Source organism: Macrobrachium rosenbergii, chromosome 5, assembly GCF_040412425.1.
Source record: "Macrobrachium rosenbergii isolate ZJJX-2024 chromosome 5, ASM4041242v1, whole genome shotgun sequence".
Taxonomy (NCBI): Eukaryota; Metazoa; Arthropoda; class Malacostraca; order Decapoda; family Palaemonidae; genus Macrobrachium; species Macrobrachium rosenbergii.
The window spans coordinates 54526200-54545340 of NC_089745.1; the positions used below are offsets into that span (position 1 = coordinate 54526200).

Here is a 19141-nt window from a genome sequence, read left to right on the forward strand (position 1 = left end):
TCTATTCACATTGATACAGTTAAACCTGGTAAGCAAGGTGCTAACATGCAAGTGTGCGGGGACTTGTGCCCCAAGCCTACAAACTACGATAGAAGCTAGGGTGCTAGGGACCTACATGGACTACCCACTAGATAACTGGTTACATGCAGATGCCATCCCCTGCCCTTAATGATCTCCTCTGGCTAGTTACACAACTTGAAATCTCAAACTGATTACTAGTACAGGGTGGGTGGCATGGGAGAAGGGCAAGCAGTGGCACGGCAGGACCCAACACAGCCTTTCCAACCACACCACATCTCCAGCTGTATAAGGTCCTGCCAGGAACAACCCTAGCCGGCTGCCGTGGCTCACCCATGTTAACCAGCTACTGGTGTTCTGTGTGGCATTTATTATGCCAAGATCACAAAGCTTTTCCAGTTCTAGCCAGGAGCCGCTAGGGATTGGGAAGCAGTGACATCATGAAGCCTGCAGTTTGGATGATGCACTCTGAAGAAAAAGCCCCTACATTTGACTGTGAAGCAAGCGCAACTCTAGGGTCCAAGTTGTACCCTGCATGGCCGGATTGTGAGCGTGACTTGAGGCATGCCAATACGCATATTAGTGCTTCCTACATTCAGAAAGCACACAGCGTGGCACTACCTACAGCTCCTCTTATCACATGGCTGAAGTTAGATCCTAAATTACAGCAAGCGTGCTGGTGGAGACCGACATTAACTGTGTGGTAGGCTTCAGCCGGTGGCACAGGTGAGGTGGGGAAATATCTTGTAAACTATGGCTGTGCATGGATGGCAGCTTTGAAAAATCATGGGACGATTGTGAGAGGGACCTGCTAGTTATGTGTGGACTGAGTACTTAAATCTTGTATTTTAGATCAAGTACTGAACTACTGAAGGTGAATAAAAAATATAAAAAAAAAAAAAAAAGAATATGGTGGTAGCAAAGGGTTGGTTAATGGTAAGTACCTGTCATTCTGGAAGGAGGGGACAGCCCTGCCACCTGACTGAGAGCCTGATGGAACAAGTGAACTAGCGAGAGAGCATGCATGTCCGGGGGGCCTTTGTCATGGACAGTTCACTTATATATATCCTGAATTGTGCTTCTTGATAATTCACAAACATTCACACCTTTCAGCTTCCCTCAGTGCTGATTCTGAAGTACAATTCTAAATAAATATATTTATTTGAGTACTAAAGCCAAAGGAGTTTTGTTGAAAGCATGAACAACTATGACCGGTAACTTGTCTTACTGTTGTAAATACAATCCAAGTACTTTTGATTCCTTAAAAAGTAGATTGAATTTGATACAAGAATATGGGAAGCAGTGTTAATATTCACAGATGCAATAACAATATTATAAATTATAATCAACATCACTTTATGTAGAAAACTTTGATATGTTTGGTATTACATGCATTGTGCTTCTGGTAGCTGAGCCTTTGAACCATAATAACTTAATATAAGGCTAAAAGCACATTTGTCTTTTTTTCTCAAATAGGCCATGCATTTCATGCATTTAATTTAGCTCTGTATAAAAAGTACAAACAGGCCACCCGGACAGACTGTATTGCCAAACGGTGACTTCTAAAGCCGGGACTTCCGCAAGCAGTGCCTTCGACCCTCCCTTATACCCTCTCTTTGATTCCTAAATGCTTCAATTACAGGAACATTAAAATCGTGGCACTTTACATGTAATAAAACATTATGTTTCATATATGTAAAAATAACACAAGGAACTATTAAAAATTTATCCATTACAAGTACTACAACATACATATACGGCTTTGCATAATACAGTTTCATATAAAACCAGACATACTGTACTAAGTTCTCACAGCCCCTTAAATTCACCGAGCTAGTCATGGCATAAAAGGAAATAAAACAAAGGTAAATGACTAGAAACCAATTCGTGTAAAACAGGCCAAAAACTTGATAAAATATTTGCAGTAAGAGATTCCTTCTGGCTTCGGTCTTCGTCATCAGTGACCTCGCTTCATCTGCTCTTTCCTCAGGCTACTTCCTTTTTCCTCTCTCATTTATGTTCCTCAATTCTGAGTCCTCATGTTCAGTCGAGCTTCTCGCTGTATCTTCTCCTAGATAATGGACCAGCGCACTGGCAGGGGGAAGGAAACTGTTCTCCAAGCAAACACCATTTTGAGAGAGAAACAGAGGGTTTCTTTGTCATGAGGCCTAACAGGTGCTGAAACTATTACTTAACTATTTAGGTATATACCTCTGAGTCCACAGCCCCTCTCAGTGGATCCACAGTATAGCTAATTTATATTTAACACAGCTACCAAACCCAAGAAGGAAGGCTACTGTGATGGGACTTACGGCAAAAAGCTGCCTAATAAAAAATTAACCATACTGATGAGCAAGGAGAAGAGCATGTGTTAGGCTTGACAACAGCATTAAAAATGCTACTTGACAGCCTTTTAGGTGCTGGAGGTGGGAGAATAGTTTCCAACAGTGCCAGTCGCTGGTCGGGGGCTTCACTGGCACGTGACTTTGTCATGTACGCACAACAGTCCAAGAGTCTGTTACGTTGGTACATAATAGAAAATAATTATTAATCTCAGCCCTTTATAAGGGCATCTTCTTCCTACCTTATCCTTATATAAAAGAGATAAAAACAAAGTGAAAATTTATTTTGTTATGTTTTTTGAAAAAATATCCACGAGTGCTGGAGTTGACCCATCCCCATGGGAGGGGACTGTAAGGACACACTTGACAAATCACATTATGTGAGCATGGCTGTGCTAGCACCAGACGCTCCGGGGGCCCGGGGCTCCCTGCGCTGTCCACACTCCACAATCCCGCCCACTTCACCAAACAACAACACTTTGCACTTCACTTGTTTTATTGATTAGGAAATAACCATTTCATCCTCCAGCATTTTTGAATTTTTCAAGCTCTTCTATAACTTTACCACCAAATTTTCTGTCCTATGTATTTCACCACTTTGTATTACTTGCAAAGAATATTATTAGAACTTGCCAAACTGGCTATGACTTGAATTGAAGTTGCAGTAGGTGTTGCTGGGTCGTTGTTGGATGGTGGTGCTTGCATGGTGTTCTCCATGCAATGGGCGTTGTCTAGTGTGAGCGAGTTGCTGGGCGGGTTATGGAGAGAGTGGTGGCGCGGGGTAGACTGGGTGCGGGCAGAGTGCGGGTCAAGGGGGGCAGGCGGCAGAACAACGGGTAGATGGTAGTATTTGCACAACCCCCGCCCGCACTTGCCCTTCACCGCGTCACGACAGACACTCACCTTCATGTCTGTCACCTCTACGTGATCTGGAAAATATGGTAGTTGTTACAATAAGTTTTTGCATATTACTAAGTGCTAAGTCAGTGTGCTACAGTGATTACAGTACTTCAGTTTGTATTGCTACTACTGTACAGAGAAACTACAACTGCAGAAACTATTTTTATTATAGACATAAAGCATAGATGTATATTACATAAGCAATATATGCCATTATGCTTATTTTATCTCTAAGGCACTAAATCACTAAAAAACTACCCAAGCATTGTAAAAGTTTCACTTATTAGACTAAAATAGCGTACAGCAGTGTTTTATTTCGAAACTGCACATATTTCATATATCCTGATTTCAAAATGTAATACTGTACCTACAAGAAGTAATGTGCTGAACTCACAAATAGAAACGGTCGTTATCACGAGAGAGTAAAATGTCATGACAAATATTCTTTTCCTGTATCTGAAGCAGATGGTTGAAATGAAAAAGTACAAATGATTTCCTCAATAAATGGAAATGCCCAGAGTAGTGTTTTTAAGTGATCTATATATCAACATACTACAAGCAGTCAGGCAAAGCAGCAATACAACCACTTGATATGTTCTTACGAGGGAAATGCGTCTCTTAGGTCACTGCTGTGTCCCCCAATAAACTGGAAAAAGTGATAACAAAATATTAGAGGGTGGGACTGGCTTGAGTTCACCTCCCTACCTTCAAGGAGATGGACAAACTTGCAGGCAGGTCTCACACACTGTCCGTACTTAAAATCGCGGCACACTTGTAGGGTGTCCAGCAACTGTAATAAAAATTTGTATTAAGTTGCAAGTTGTATTTCCAATACAAACACTGGTACACCCTTGGATAGGATCATTTGGCCAACAGTTCTTTTGTGTATTGTATATGGCTGTGGGTTTTGGAGAGTTACAGCTGATTATAATGTTTAAATATAAAAAGGTTTGACCCAATGTTAAAAAGTGATCAGTTCACTTAAAACTACTTATTTTAAAGGAACTTGATTAACATCAAGAGTAACTGGCACAAATTGCAGCATTTACAATTAGTGATTCTATTTAATTTTAGAAGTGCCTACCATTGCTATAAGAATCACTGAATGTATTCTGATTTTGGATAAGAGTACAGTATTTGATTGGGAATACACTAAATAGTACATTACAACACTACTACTGTAACATTGTTATTTAAGAAATTTAAGGTGTTGTACCTTTGCAGTCAACATTTTCATAGTTGTAACAAAACTGCAACAAGTATTTAGCACTGTATTTTTTCAGTAATTAATTACAATAGGTGTATGTTAAAATCCTAAAAGACAACAGAAATATTTACTGTGTAATACAGTACTGTGTATTGCCATAACCAGTTTTAGAATGATTTCTGATGGTTTTATTTGAAAAAAAGTAAAAAATTAAATAAAGATGTTTATCATGGCCTAAAAAAAATTGAAAAATCTCTTTTTCGACACTGGTTACAGTAGTATATTTTGATTTTATTGCTAATTTAAGTAGTTTTAAGTGCAAAAATATTTATTAGTTTTGATTTCCTTTCTTTTTTATTTAGTTGCCTAATCAGCTTAACTGGATAGAAAATGAGTTTATTGGGGTAACATTTTAAAAATAAATATGAAGATATTTAATTGGTGAAATTCTAAAATGTTAGAAATTGTGTCAGAAGTAAATGGTACTACTTCATCAAGATTTTAGAGTGAAATGCCTAATTTTTTCTGCAAATATAATTTACCAAGAAAACATTTTTAACGTAAGTGATTTATATATAATATATCAGTAGCATGTGAAGCACAATTAAAGAACAGGAGAAACATGTTTAGAAGATATATAAGGACTGCATATTCAGTTACTGTATGCCAAACTAGATTATTTTATGAATAGTAATTGAAAAATTTAGCTTGTTAAACAAATAAAATTGGGATGGGTTTCATAAAGCCTGGCATTTTATAAAAACCTGACAGTTAACACACTAAACAAGAAATTTACTACTGTACAGACAACAATATGAAAAGCAGACATATTACATTCATATTGCACTAAATATGATAAGACTGCAAAATGTGGCATGATATTTTCCTGAAATAGACAATGCATAGTAAGATTATATAATATAGATTTGCAAATATGCCACCAGAATTCCAGTGACTGGTTGGCACAGTGCAAGGAGCTCCTGTTAACAATTTCACCTTTACAAGTATTTTGTAGCATATGAAAATGTTTATGTTGTGTGAAAGACATAGAGCCCAAGTGAAGTGAATGTTTAACAGTATTTATAGGAGCTAATGCTGAGTATTTTGTATGTTGACACTGGAAAATTTTTGGTGTGATATCTGCAATTGTAATGTAAGAGGAGGGCCATCTCTTACATTATGTACTTTTCATCACTAGTCTTAGTACGTAAATGTGTCTAGAGCTCTTAAAATAGGTTTCAAGCTTTTGTTTTCCTATAATTATGTTGGATAATATGAAGTGTGAAATTTTCGACTCTTCAAGCATTTTTCTCAACTTCTGTTAGATTGTAGAACATGCCATACGACTGTTAAACGTTCATTAACTTGTACTGGCTTGACTGGAAAAATGAATCAACAACACAGTTAGAATTTATTTTTCCAGTATATTTTATTTAAAATATAATTAACATTGTAAACGTTCATTAACTTGTACTGGCTTGACTGGAAAAATGAATCATCAACACAGTTAGAATTTATTTTTCCAGTATATTTTATTTAAAATATAATTAACATTGTGGATCATTTACTGAATTTTAGTGAAAGATTTTTGTAGTTGGTAAAGAATAGTTTCTTGTTTTGGATACATGAACAGAACTTTACAAGTCTGAACTAAATACAAACCATTGCCTTGCTAGAGTCTGTTGTGTTACTGTAAAAAGACATCCAACAAAGGATTTACCAAAGATGATCTTTCAGGGGATGATTGAATATCTTCACATGACATATACTTTCCAGTCTCTTAACCCATTCAAGAATAAGATTTTGGTCTGTACTGTCGTGTTTGTACATTTTTATTCTACATTTTTCCATAGTTTTTCTATAAAATTTTTCCTCTTTATCTACTTGTGTATTACACAGTTCTTTGATATTGCCTGGTAGTCACTTCATGACCCAATTCCTATACATGTAGTATGCAGAGACTGCATGTTAACAGTAACTACTGTATTACACATATTTTATGTGACCACATTTCAGCCAACAGGTAATGTCAATTTTTAAATCAAAGTAATTTTGCCAGAATCTTGGGAATTTTTTCACTTAACCCGGGGTAATTATAACGTGCTTAAGTAGCTGCAATTCATTAAAGTAAATTTAAATTTTAGCAATAGAGGCAAATCTTTTGGGCCAGCCCTATGAGAGTTGGTGTTTTACATCAGTGGTCTGGTTGAACATCTCATAATAAGAATAACAGTAAATGGCTTGTCTGCGCACTTTTCCTTGGAATACTAATAGGGTAATACTGTAAGTGTTACCATTACTGTACTTGAAATATTTTTTCTATTAGTGTATGTATTAGTTTTACTAAGAAATTTTATGCAGTCCTGTTAAATGTGGTCAGGTTTTATTTCTCCTTGTGTAGAATGGTGTTTGCATTTTTGTGTAGTTTATAACATCTTGGTTGGTGTCATGTCATTCTACTGAAGAAAACCCATGCCTAAGTAATTGGCTGTGTAAATTTGGATAGAATTACAGAGTTGTACATGTAAGATATACGTATCAGGTGTTTACTACTTAAGTAGTCAGTGCCAGTCATGATCAAAATCACTAATTAAGCTTGAGGCAGTTTTTTTTAAATAATGCTTGGTTGCGTAGTTTGTACAAGTTCTCCTCTCTTCAGTCTTATATATCCTTGATTAACTTTTTCCTCCCTCATCAGAATAATTTTTTCCTTGATCCTAACATTTAAGTACGGTGTATTCCATGAAGATTTCAGGGGCTCTTGCGAGCTTGTATTTTGCTTTTTCCTGTGTCCCAACAGTCTTGTGATTTTCAATTGTGCACCAGTCTTTTACTTATCCTGACCCATCCCACTTTTTTGTGGAGGGTTTTTTATGGCTTTCACTTTTTTCTTGAAGACTTGACTGAATGCAGCTGGTAATACAACTACCCCATAATAGGAAATGCAGAATTTGCTTGTTTCCTCCTACTTTTCCCACTGTTCCCCCCTTCTGCCCATCATATTGAATTTCACTTTTGCTTGTCACTGATAATTGTGTACTGTATATTCTTATGTAAGAAGTCAAAAGAGCATGAACTTGCTTAAACTTCTGCTGGAAAGAATGTCCATATGTGAAAAAATTAAAAATAGAGTAGGAAAGAAGGAAGAACTAAATCTATAAAATAAAAAAAACTGCATTTTTATATAATGAATGAAACATTAAATAAATGAAATTAGATAACAAAATGCTGTTGCATCAGAGCTACCCTGTAGTCTTGCAGAAAAGAGGAATTTTACAGTTTCTCATCCATGTCTTGCAGTTTCTTCTGAGGTGACTCCTTGGTTCCTTTAAGTATATGGCACCTAATGGTCCAGTGGCCAGTGTTAGGAATGTGACGTACGTACATTTCCTCTCAGAATGCCAGGATGAAAGGTGCAGTTGCCCTCTAGGTAGGAGCCTTTTAGTATGTTGGATATACCAGTGATTAAAAAACTTTCTTTTAAGATCATCTTTTGTCAGATTTTGTTAATTTTTACATTTTTGTACACAGTTTTATGAATTTAAGGGGTACAAGTACAGTATATATCAAAGTACTGTACATATTACTGAATGATAGTTACTTGAAAAATTTTATTATAGTTCAGCTACTCAAAATTCAAACATGCTTTGAGCTTAGATAACCATAGTTGCAGTGCCAGTCTCAAGCAATTTGCTGGTGTTGAGTCTAATGTAACAGTAAACTGTTACTGTATACTGTTTCTGGTATGTGGGATGTTAGGGGATTGGTGTTGTTCCTATAAAATATTTTTCCAGCATTTCCTCTATGCCTGCTATCCAGTTGAGATTCTGTTAAGATTACCCAGAAAGTAAAGAGGTTAGGAACTAATCTTTGTACAGCCTTTACCACTCCATCATACTTTATCTCTGGTACTGATAATACATTTCCTGTCCTCTTCCTATCCTGCATAATTAGCCTTTTGTGGTGTAAGCAGTAGTAAAAAAATTCTCCTTTCAGTAATATATGAGCACAATCCACAATATCTTGTAGTATGTTACTGTCTTGAGGAGGATATTTGTCAGGAAGCCACAGTATCTCTTTTATGGCCCACTTGTCTTCATCAGGGGTTGGTGGCCTCTTGGACTTTGTATTATTACTACTTCTGTTTCAGTAGGTTATGAATTGGATGTAACATGATAGAATTTTCACTCAGTAGTCAACTGGGTATTATCCATAATATCACGATTTCTCATGATTTCCCATCAGTCGTCATCCTGCTGCCATCCTTTCTACAAGTCCTGATGTAGGTCTCTTAAGCAATATGAACCCTTCTTTTTTCTTTAGCTGAAGTCATAGGTTTAAAAAAGCTGAAGTCAGGTTTAACAGCTAAATTACAAAGCTTTCACCTTCTCAGTGAAAATGTATAGCATCAAAAGTGGCTAGTTCTTGTAATGGTGTTCTTAACTGAACTCTAGATGCCACTGAGCATATCTTTTCTCAGTATCATTTTTTTTATCTTTATATGAGACAGGGTGGCTGAGATTGTAACAGTGACTTCTATGAGTCAACCTCATTAACAAACTTTTATTTTCCCTTATGCTTCTTTGGCTCTGGCTCAGGTTGGGCATTTTTTCTAAGTGCTAGATCCACAAGGAACATAAGGAAATGGGATTGGCAGTAATTAACATTTGACACACACGGTGTTCCATTTACAGAATGATTTGTCTTCGTGGAGCAATTATGGTGGAGTTCCCCCATTCAACTCTATTATGGCAATGGGTGCACTCATATAAGTTATTGAAAATGTTCTGAAACAAATAACATGTCTGTATAAACCAGTGCCTTACACTGATCCCCTCCTTTGTTTTTATTGAGGGGAGATGTGTCACTTCAAAAGTGTTATTTATTTTGAAAAAGGTTGTTTTGAAAATCAGGGCCCATTTAAAGTGAAGGCTATCTTTTACCTCCCAGGAAGCAAAAGGAACTTTTCCTGATTAAAATCTTAGTTGGTTTTCCTTTCATTTTAAAGTAACTGTAATCTAGTAAGGCAATGATTTTTATCTCTGAAACACTATAATTTAAGTCTTTTTTCTGAAATATTAGCAAACAGACAACATTCTGTGTAAGTGATGCAAGTTATGTTAAAACTGAATTAATTATAGCAAGATGAAAAGATGTAAATGACCTCAATATCAAGAAAAGTTGTTATATGTCAGTGACGAAAATTAATGTTTTCATTCCTCCACTACAAATTGGTTAGACTGTGATACTTCTCAAATGACTTATAAGTAGTATCTCATTGTGTTTTTGGCATACATAGTTTAATTTATAGAACTGCAAAATGATTTTGATTATGTAGAATTGCATGCTTGGTACATTGTAAGGGTCATTGTAGTTTAGTTTAGTTCCATGTCTACTGTACCGTTGTTCCTTACTTGAGAGAGAGAGAGAGAGAGAGAGAGAGAGAGAGAGAGAGAGAGAGAGAGAGAGAGAGAGAGAGAGAGAGAGAGAGAGAGAGAGAGAGAGAGAGAGAGAGAGAGAGAGAGTATTGTGCAGAATTTTCGCAAATGAGAAAGCTCCCTGCCTCTTGTAACTATCCATTTAGACCTTTGACATTTTTAGGGAACTTAAATACATTATAAAGCTTGATAATTACTTTTAACTCCTGAATAAGTGGTGGAAAAATTTTTTTTATAATGAAAATATGCTAAAGTGAAGAATTTTTAATAATTAGACAAGTTGTTTTGGAAGATACCTGTAATGACATCTGCAGGGCATTTACATTAGCATGTAGAAATCATGCAAGTATGTAATGTAGGAAAAATTGAGAGCAAATAATAGCTTTGGAAAGTTGCACCATGTAAACTACAAGTGTACATCACTATTGATGAGCAACCAACAAGTCTGTATCAGTACAGTATGTGATGAATTTACAGACCTTTTTGAAATATGCATTATGTTGTATATGAGTTATGCTAAGAAAATTTCATGCATATTATTTCAAATGAGGGAATCTCAGGCATCAACAAAAATATGACAAAATCTAATAATATTTGTAGTGCATACAGTATCTTGTATTAAATGCCATAGCACTCTACACATTTTAACTTTGTAATCTACAGAATGCTAGCCTAAAAATAGTTGCATCTCTAATCCTTCTTATAAAATGCATCTAAAAAAAATTGGATTATATCATGCCTCATTTTATAACCTTATCATTTTGTAGGTACTAAACTACATATTTACTTACCAAATATAGTAATTCCAAAACTGCATCACTGTCAAGTGCACTACAGCATTATGAAAACAAATCATGCAAAGAAAGGAGGATACCATTCTAAAGTATTTACTGCACAACTATGTTAATGAGAAACCAAAAACTAAAAGTTGAAGTTGGTGAAAGCCAGGTTAAGAGCTGTACAACAAACATTGTGTAAGTACCTGACCATTTTCATCGGTGTAAACAACAGATGTGACATTGCTGGGAAGTATACCAGCTGTGCAGATTGAAGTATATATTGCCATGCACATTTAACCACAGCGTATAAGTGTTTTTTGTGTTTGCAGATTGTTAAAAGCAAAATTTGTGTATTAAGAAGTTTGATTGATGTTCAGATTTGAGTTCAAATTTGAATACAAAGCATTGAAGTGCATGCAGGTATTTTCAGCAAAGCATGTGGAAGAGGCATTTGGAAAGCAGGCAGCATGTGATATTGAAGTGTTTGTTTGTTTGTAAGATAGATAGCGTGCAGTTAGGTTGTGAAGTGAAAAAGCCATTGGTAGTGCAGGGAACCAGTGCAGTGGTCAGTAAAAGTGCAGTCCAGGGCATTTGGTGATAGGGTCCATTGACAGCATGTTAAAGAAAGAAAGAACATTGACATATAGCAAATATAAAGTAAATGTGCAAAAACAATTAAACAAAATCAGCTTTTTACTTACGTGCAGGCGATGAAATACATGCATTCCAGGCTATACACGGTAAAGTCACCCATCAAGCGTCGACCAGATGGCTGTGATTCCCTAAGCATTGGGTGAGGTACATGCATTCCAAGGCTGAGCCACAGGTAAAAATAGTCTCATGCATATCTAACTAAGCACTAAAATCCTGTGCTTCTGGGTTAATATGCGAGATAGCAATAGAATATCCCTTTACTTTTTTTTTTTTTAAGTAACTCAAAACAAATTTGTTACTTGACTGAAATATGCTATCCCATATTATGTATAAAAAATTTTGCTGATGCAGAAACTCAGTCACATTGATTTGCTTGTAGAAATTTAATTTTTATAAAACTTAGTTTATCATTATATAATCTTATGAAAAGGACTGGTGTCACTTGATAAAAGTACAGTACAACAGCTCAAATAAAACTGAGTTTAGATTTGTACACAAAAATGCCATACAGTTATCAGCCAGTTTGTTACCTTCTGCTTTAGAAGTGCAATACAAGAATGTCTCCCAGGAGGTTGTGGAGAATAAGGCCGTCGCCAGCGATTACCTCAGTCCCAGAAGTCTTCTCATTATTAAAAGAGTTCTCAGCGAGGTCACGCTCCATCCTCTGATTAGCATGTGTGGCTAGAGTTTCTGCCTCATCACCACACATGTGATCCTTGACTATTCATCCTGTTCTTAACTCTGACTTCTCATTCACACCCTCATACACATCTCTGAATGACTGAAAATCTGGTGTATAAACCATTGGTTTATATTGCCTTTATGCAAAAACATTTCTGTTTGAACATCCTGTGTATGAGTGGCTGGTGAGAAATTGGAATTGCTGACAGGAAGTTGAGCAATTTAGGTTTATCAACTCACTCGACTAGCTCTTAAGCTTAATTAGGTTCTGCTACATTACTTCTCACTCTGTGTGAGGTCCAAGATAGTTTTATTTGATGACTTCTAGACATTTGTCCATAAGCAACAAAATCCCTGCCTCATTTTTTTCAATTGCTTGACTTACAATCATCATAAAGAATAGTAAGCCTGATAGTCACCTGATTAAATTCACAGCTTATGAACATATACATACAGTAATTGACTACCACATACTGTAAACAGAATTCTTAAATTTTACCCAGCATCTATTTTTTTCATTTTGTGTATATACTCAGCCAAATACATTTATGATAAGAATGTTGTAAACTTTCAAAAGTAATAAAATATATGGTATGCATTAGAGACACCAAAGTTATTTGCCATTTAAGGGTTATAAATTCTGACTAACTCTAACCATAATATACTACAGGGTTTGTAAGAGAAAAATTTGAGTGGTAATTAATGATTTACTTAACAGCAAATTCTTAGAATTATCTCTGTCACCCATGTATTGCAGTTGAAGTTTTTATTGTACACTGTACATGGAAAAATACTAACCCATTACCTATTAATCAATGACCCCGAGTCATATTTTCAGTTATTTTCATCTTGTTATTTGATATGAACTAAAGTACACAGTCATGACTCTTTTCTGAATCATACTTATCAAGTTTTCATGTTTTTGTAAAGTCTGTTACTACATAGTTTTACACTTTCTGCCTCCCATTTTTTTTCAGAATTACATTTTGCAATAGTATGTAAATAATATATTTAGAAAGAACTTTCAGTACGCTTTCCTGTGGAAAAGATTGTAAAACAGAAATATGCAGGTGTGATATTAGATTTTTGATCTGACATTTCATCAGTAAATAATAGAGAAACACATTACAGTACTGTGAATTGAAATTAAAGGAAATACAAATGACCAGGAAAAAATTGGATGAATGAATACTGAATATAACTTTTCTAACTCCTAAAGGGTACCTTGAACAAAATATTCTGCTTTATAAATACATTCAGCCACCTTGAGAAATTAAGGTGCCTGTTAACTTCTGGTATGTTTGGAGTGATGACCAAAGTATAAGTTAATTTCTACTTCATGTAAAAGCCATATTTTTAAACATAGATAAATTCTAAGTCCACTGCGTTATATGTCGGGTTATTACATGTTACGTTGTCTCCTAAAATTTAAGATTGTAGCATTAATCATTCCTTCAGATTTATTGTTACTAAGAGTATTTTAGGGAATAAATTTCATTGAATATTTAAATTCTATCTATTCATTTACCAAGTATGATATATAAAGTGATCATTTCAGGTAAAATATAAATATTCTAACAATAGCACTAAAAATTCAATTGAAATATTTTACATTTTAAAGAATTAGACAGAATACCAAATCTAGGCAAGTTTAGAAATCTGCTTAATTAAAATAAATTAATTTTTCAAATTTAGTCTACAAAAATAATAAAAATGTATAAAGGCAAGGAGGCAAGTATATCAGAATATTGAAATTTCTTCCAAGGTTACAATTTTAGAAACCCTTTTAGCAATGATTATGGAAATTTCACACCAATGTCCAAAATTGAGAGAGAGAGAGAGAGAGAGAGAGATTTTTTTAGTTATATAATAATTAAAACCTCACTGGAATATACTTGTGTACAGTCTTCTTTCCTAAAATTTTAACTTCTCTTGCTATTTGAATCTGCTGTGCAAATTGCAGTACAAAAATAGTGAAATAACTGTAGAATAGATTAAAAGAGGACCACAGAGCTTGGAATTACTGAGTTTATTCTGAGAATACTCCTTTAATCATTTATTCTCTTTCCTCCATCATCTGATAATTTGAAACTAAAAATTCCAGAAGAGCGTAAGTTACCTTTTGTTTTCTGTTTATCATTTTGTTCAACTGCATTACATTACTGTATGAGGAATACTGTATAATGAAAAGAATATATAAAACATTACCTCCAAACTTGAGATTATAAAACTAAATGCAATTAATCTAAGTTTGATAAGTGAGATTAAAAGTAAACCATGTTAACATGAAAAATGAAAAATACCAGACCTTTTCCATTAAAATTCATGAGATTAATAGGAAGTACATACTCCTCCAGTTAGACAGCCAGATCAATAGACCAATAGGATGATATTGAAAGGCAGTAATCGTGGAGAAAATCTGCTGAAAGTGACAACTAAATTAAAAATATTGATAAATAACAGAAATTTAAAAGATAGATGTTTTAATAATTTTAGAAAATTATTGTGGATTTTTCATTTCTGTTGTCATAAGCTGCATTTGTGTGAAAGTTAAAAAATATAGTACCTAGGAAATTTGTACTACTGTACTGTTATTACTCTAGGGAAATTTTTACTAATATGAAAAAAAGTATATTATGAAAATATCAATCCTTGTGGATTATTGCAGGTATTCTTTGTATCTTGGTAAAAAGGCCCATTGTATATAAAGATAACTATAATGGGGTTTCCTTATATTTTTTGCCCAAGTACTGTAACATCCATTAACTGATTGGGCTTTGGCCCAATGTACCATATGTTCATGCATTATTGTTGTTTTGTAATTCCCATAGGTTTAATTTTTGATGACAAAGAAACCTTTCATAATATACATTCTAAATATATAAGGACACAATCATCAAAGATATAGAAAACAATTTGGTAATAAACTCAGTGTTGTGTTATAATATTGAAAATATGGTTAAAATTGGATCAGTCCCGAGCTGTCATGGTTTATTTTCATTTATTCAGTTGTATTGACCAGATAACTAAATTCAATCCAAAGCTTGTAAATAGTCCTCAGAATGTTTTTGAATAAATTATGCAGTTGTCAGCATTCTCTAGAGTACATAATAGATGTGAAAAAAAAAAATTAAGGTAAAAAGTGATCTCTTCATTTCCAGAAATGAGTCTACAAAGTACTGGTAAAATATTGGTTGGAGTTAAAATGGCTGTCAAGTTTTTGTGAAGTGCTTATAAGGTATGTAAATTATGATTTGTTTTGTATTGACTCGGTACTGTCTTTATATTGCAGCTTATGAGTGTTTGCTTCATTAAAGCCACAGTGATAGGTGTTATGAACAAGTGATTATTATATCATGACTTGGAAATTCTTTTGTAAATGTTTACCAGATTTTCAATTCTTTTGAAGCTTCCTGTTTAATGCAGATAAAAAAGCATAAGTGATTAGTTGAAAAGTGAAGAATTTGTGGTTTTGGTAATTTTTTTTTTTTTTTTTTTCATTTTGTTTTTCAGTACATTTTATGGATTTATGAGCCATGTGATGACCTTAATCATAACTTAAAGTAATTGGATTGTTATACTAAGTAAATAATGTACTGTAGTTAATGTGCCAGTTACAGAAGCTGTGAGCAAAACACAAATAAGACTGAAGTATATAATTCAAGAGAGTCCTCTGAGTGTTTTACAGTACTCAGTGGCTAGGTTGTATTATTAATAATCATTATGAATGATTATTAATAATAGAACCTAGCCACTGAGTACTCTTAACACTCAGAGGACTCTCTTGAAATATTTCTTTTAAATTACAATTTTAAAGATTAATTGGACAAGCAGAAAAATTTGTGTTCAGAGTACCATACATGTAATGTATGACCTTAGAAGCAGCCTTGCCCTAAGAACAGCAATTGAATTATAATTGGGTAATAAAATTACGTAATCAGAGTAAAGGCAAAATGTTAATCAAATGGTAAAATGTTTCAAGTTACTATTATTAAATGTCCTTATCTTAAATATATGTCTGTGGGCTTCATAATAAAATACCATATATTATTTGTAAATAGATGAAATATAAGTGCAGTACTTAACACCACTTTGTAATGCTGCACAGTAGTAGAATACATGGTACATTAGTATTTTGATGATAATGTTACATGAATTCAGCCACTGAAACTCAGATCTGAGGGTGAAATTAAGGTAAGAAGTGTACTGCAATGAGTACAAGTTTCTGCTAGTGCCTGTCTGCATTATGTTATAAGTAATCATTACTTCCTCAAGGTTCAAACATACTTCTTATGCATTTCCCATTTTTCTTTAAGCCTGGGCTTCCTGTATGGGGTTACTGCCGTCTGTGCACCTCACGCGGTGCGATGTAGGCATTATTTAATGGTCTTTGCAGCGCCCCTTTGGCCCCTAGCTGCTACCCCTTTCATTCCTTTTACTGTGCCTCCGTTCATATTCTCTTTCTTCCATGTTACTGTCCACCCTCTCCTAACAATTGATTCATAGTGCGACTGCGAGGTTTTCCTCTTGTTACACCTTTCAGACTTTTACTATCAATTTCTGTTTCAGCACTGAATGGCCTTGGTTGCTTGCCCCAGTGCTTGGCATTTATGCCTAAATCTATAAATCAATCAGTCAATCAATTGAGCCTGGGCTAGGTAAGGGCATTAAGTTGTATAGCAGGGAGTGGCCATCTAATATATTGAAATAATTTTCATTTACAGTATTATTAGTTGTTCCACTTCTAGGTAGAAACATCTACGCCATTGTGTCTGGTATTTTAGCAAATTGTATCAGTTATACTAATATTGCACCTTTATTCCTATAAAGACTAATTCTTAAAAGAACCCCTTTCTAGAAATTTCTTTGAGTACCAAAGATACAGTAAACCCCGTATTCGCGTTCTCATGGTTCGCGGACTCACGCATTCACAGGTTTCTCTGTGGAGCATATCTAGCCATTTTTCGTGGAAAATTCGCCCATTCGCGGTATTTTTCAATGAGAAATATTCACTAATTATTGTATTTTCATATAATTTTCATGAATAAATGCACTTTTTGTGATAAAACTATTAAAATACTCAGGTTTAAGCATTTTTACAGGGGTTTTCTTGGTTTAAGCTATCAAAATGGGGAGTTCTAAGTGTTTTTAGAGGGGATTTAAGCATTTGCGGATTTGACCTATTCGCGGGGGGGTGTAGGGACGCATCCCCCGTGAATACGAGGGGTTCACTGTAATGCATTTCATAAACATTTAAGATTCGCAGTATATTATATGTATGTAAAGCCTGTATTATATACTGTACAGTACATATATCAGTACTTTGTAACTTACAGAAATTTTAAATCTGATAAAAATTATTTGGATGTGCAATTAAAGTCTAAATGGACAATTTTGAAGGGTAAAATTAATTTTCAAAAGGATTTGATATGATAAGCTTAAAATTTTAGACTGGTTTTTTGCATGGCTATTGCAAATTTATGCAAGTTGAGACATATATTCTGACAACACCATTGAAGCAGTATAAAAGATTGGTTTATAAGAAAGAAAGGCACTAACAAGGCCTTGAATTGTTATTGACCTAGGGGTATAAAATTTGTGGTTCCTTTAAATCTCCACTTTATAGAAAAAAAAGATAATCTTGACTAATTATGCTTCTGTTCTTTAGAGTACTGTATTAGCCTGAGTATTCTGTAGAAACATTATTATATATATAATACTGACATCTTTTAGATCCTTAAAATGGCAGTCTTAACCTTTCTCATGCCTGGCTTTCATTTTATTTAATTTTCCTTCCTGGACATTCATAAATTCTTGTATTCATAAGTCAGCCAGTCTTTCCATTTTCTACTTTGTAATTAGTGTATTTATTGTATTGTAGCTAGTATATATGATGGGGAGGTCAATTCCAACTTAAATGTCCATGAAAATTAGTAAAGTCATTTAATTGTGCATCACATCAGTGTTTTTAATAACTCTCGGATTTAATAACATCACCCATAAAGAAATTGGTCCTTCAGGTGTTAGGTGCATGACTCTGGGGTTTTGCATGCAGGTTCTGACTTGACTTTTTCCTATGTTAGTTGACTTTTATTTAAAGTAGCACCTCAACTTAACGGATGTTTTGGGGTCTGGGCTTTTGATAAGTTGTGGTATCTGATATGTAGCAAGACCCTATAGTATAGCCTACATTTGAACGTTCAAGAAATCCCATCCAACATACTTAGCCTGTACAGTAATTCCTTATAATTTCCAGCCTAATATGTCATTCACTTGTGGATTTATCTGCAAAAAGTATCACCTAGCAAAAACCCATAGTACTGTAATAATGTAGCCAAGCACTCCTACCTAAATATGCTAACAAGGTACTGAACATACACACAACATTCATACAATCCATAAAAATATATAAATTTTAAAGTTTTGTTTCTTTTAAGTACTTGTATATAAAAATACTATAATAAATAATTTACAGTAATTCTATTAATCTTACCTTGCAGATGACTATGTAGGGTGCAGATATATCCCGTGAACAAAGCATGACAATCACTTTCAACAAACAGATATGAACATAATTATTTCTTGTAAAGCACCATTAACAATTCATTGCAGTACCTAATCTGTAGTCCACATGAGCGCAATTACATGATGAACGAAGAACAAGACAAATTTAATGAAAAATTACTCATCACAGCATTACAGTAAATGTACTGTATTTCAAAACATTTAACACGCATGAGAGTAATTGTACAAACATATTGGAAAATCACTAAACTAGCTAGTCTGTTCTTTATGTTACAGTTAAGGCACAGAAAATGATTTAGTAAGAGAAACTCTGTACAAGCCATGATGAGCCAGTTACCTTGGTGACAAAGGAACCTACACTGACAGGGTCAGATAGGCAAATCTTGTTCTCTTGTTTTAGCATCCACTGTGCCATTCATGCCTGTACAATTTTTCATATTTTTTTTTTTTTAGGACTTCCGAGGACTCGGACCTTTCTGATAGTTAAAGCAGCCCATGGAATTGAAGTCCGATAAGTTAAAGTGCTACTTATTAAAGGAGCTTACAGGTAAAAGAACATATTGCCTATCCTTAAGCCAAGGTATATATATATATATA

General features: G+C 34.5%; 1 long non-coding RNA gene across 2 annotated transcripts in view; it reads left to right on the top strand.

The window, feature by feature from the left end:
• LOC136838810 (uncharacterized) overlaps positions 1-19141 on the top strand; it is a 95211-nt gene that overhangs the window by 48971 nt on the left and 27099 nt on the right. For both annotated transcript variants that reach the window (XR_010853115.1, XR_010853114.1), the window contains exons 2-3: positions 15181-15257; positions 18998-19091. This is a non-coding gene — a long non-coding RNA (uncharacterized lncRNA). The remainder of the gene's footprint in view (positions 1-15180; positions 15258-18997; positions 19092-19141) is intronic.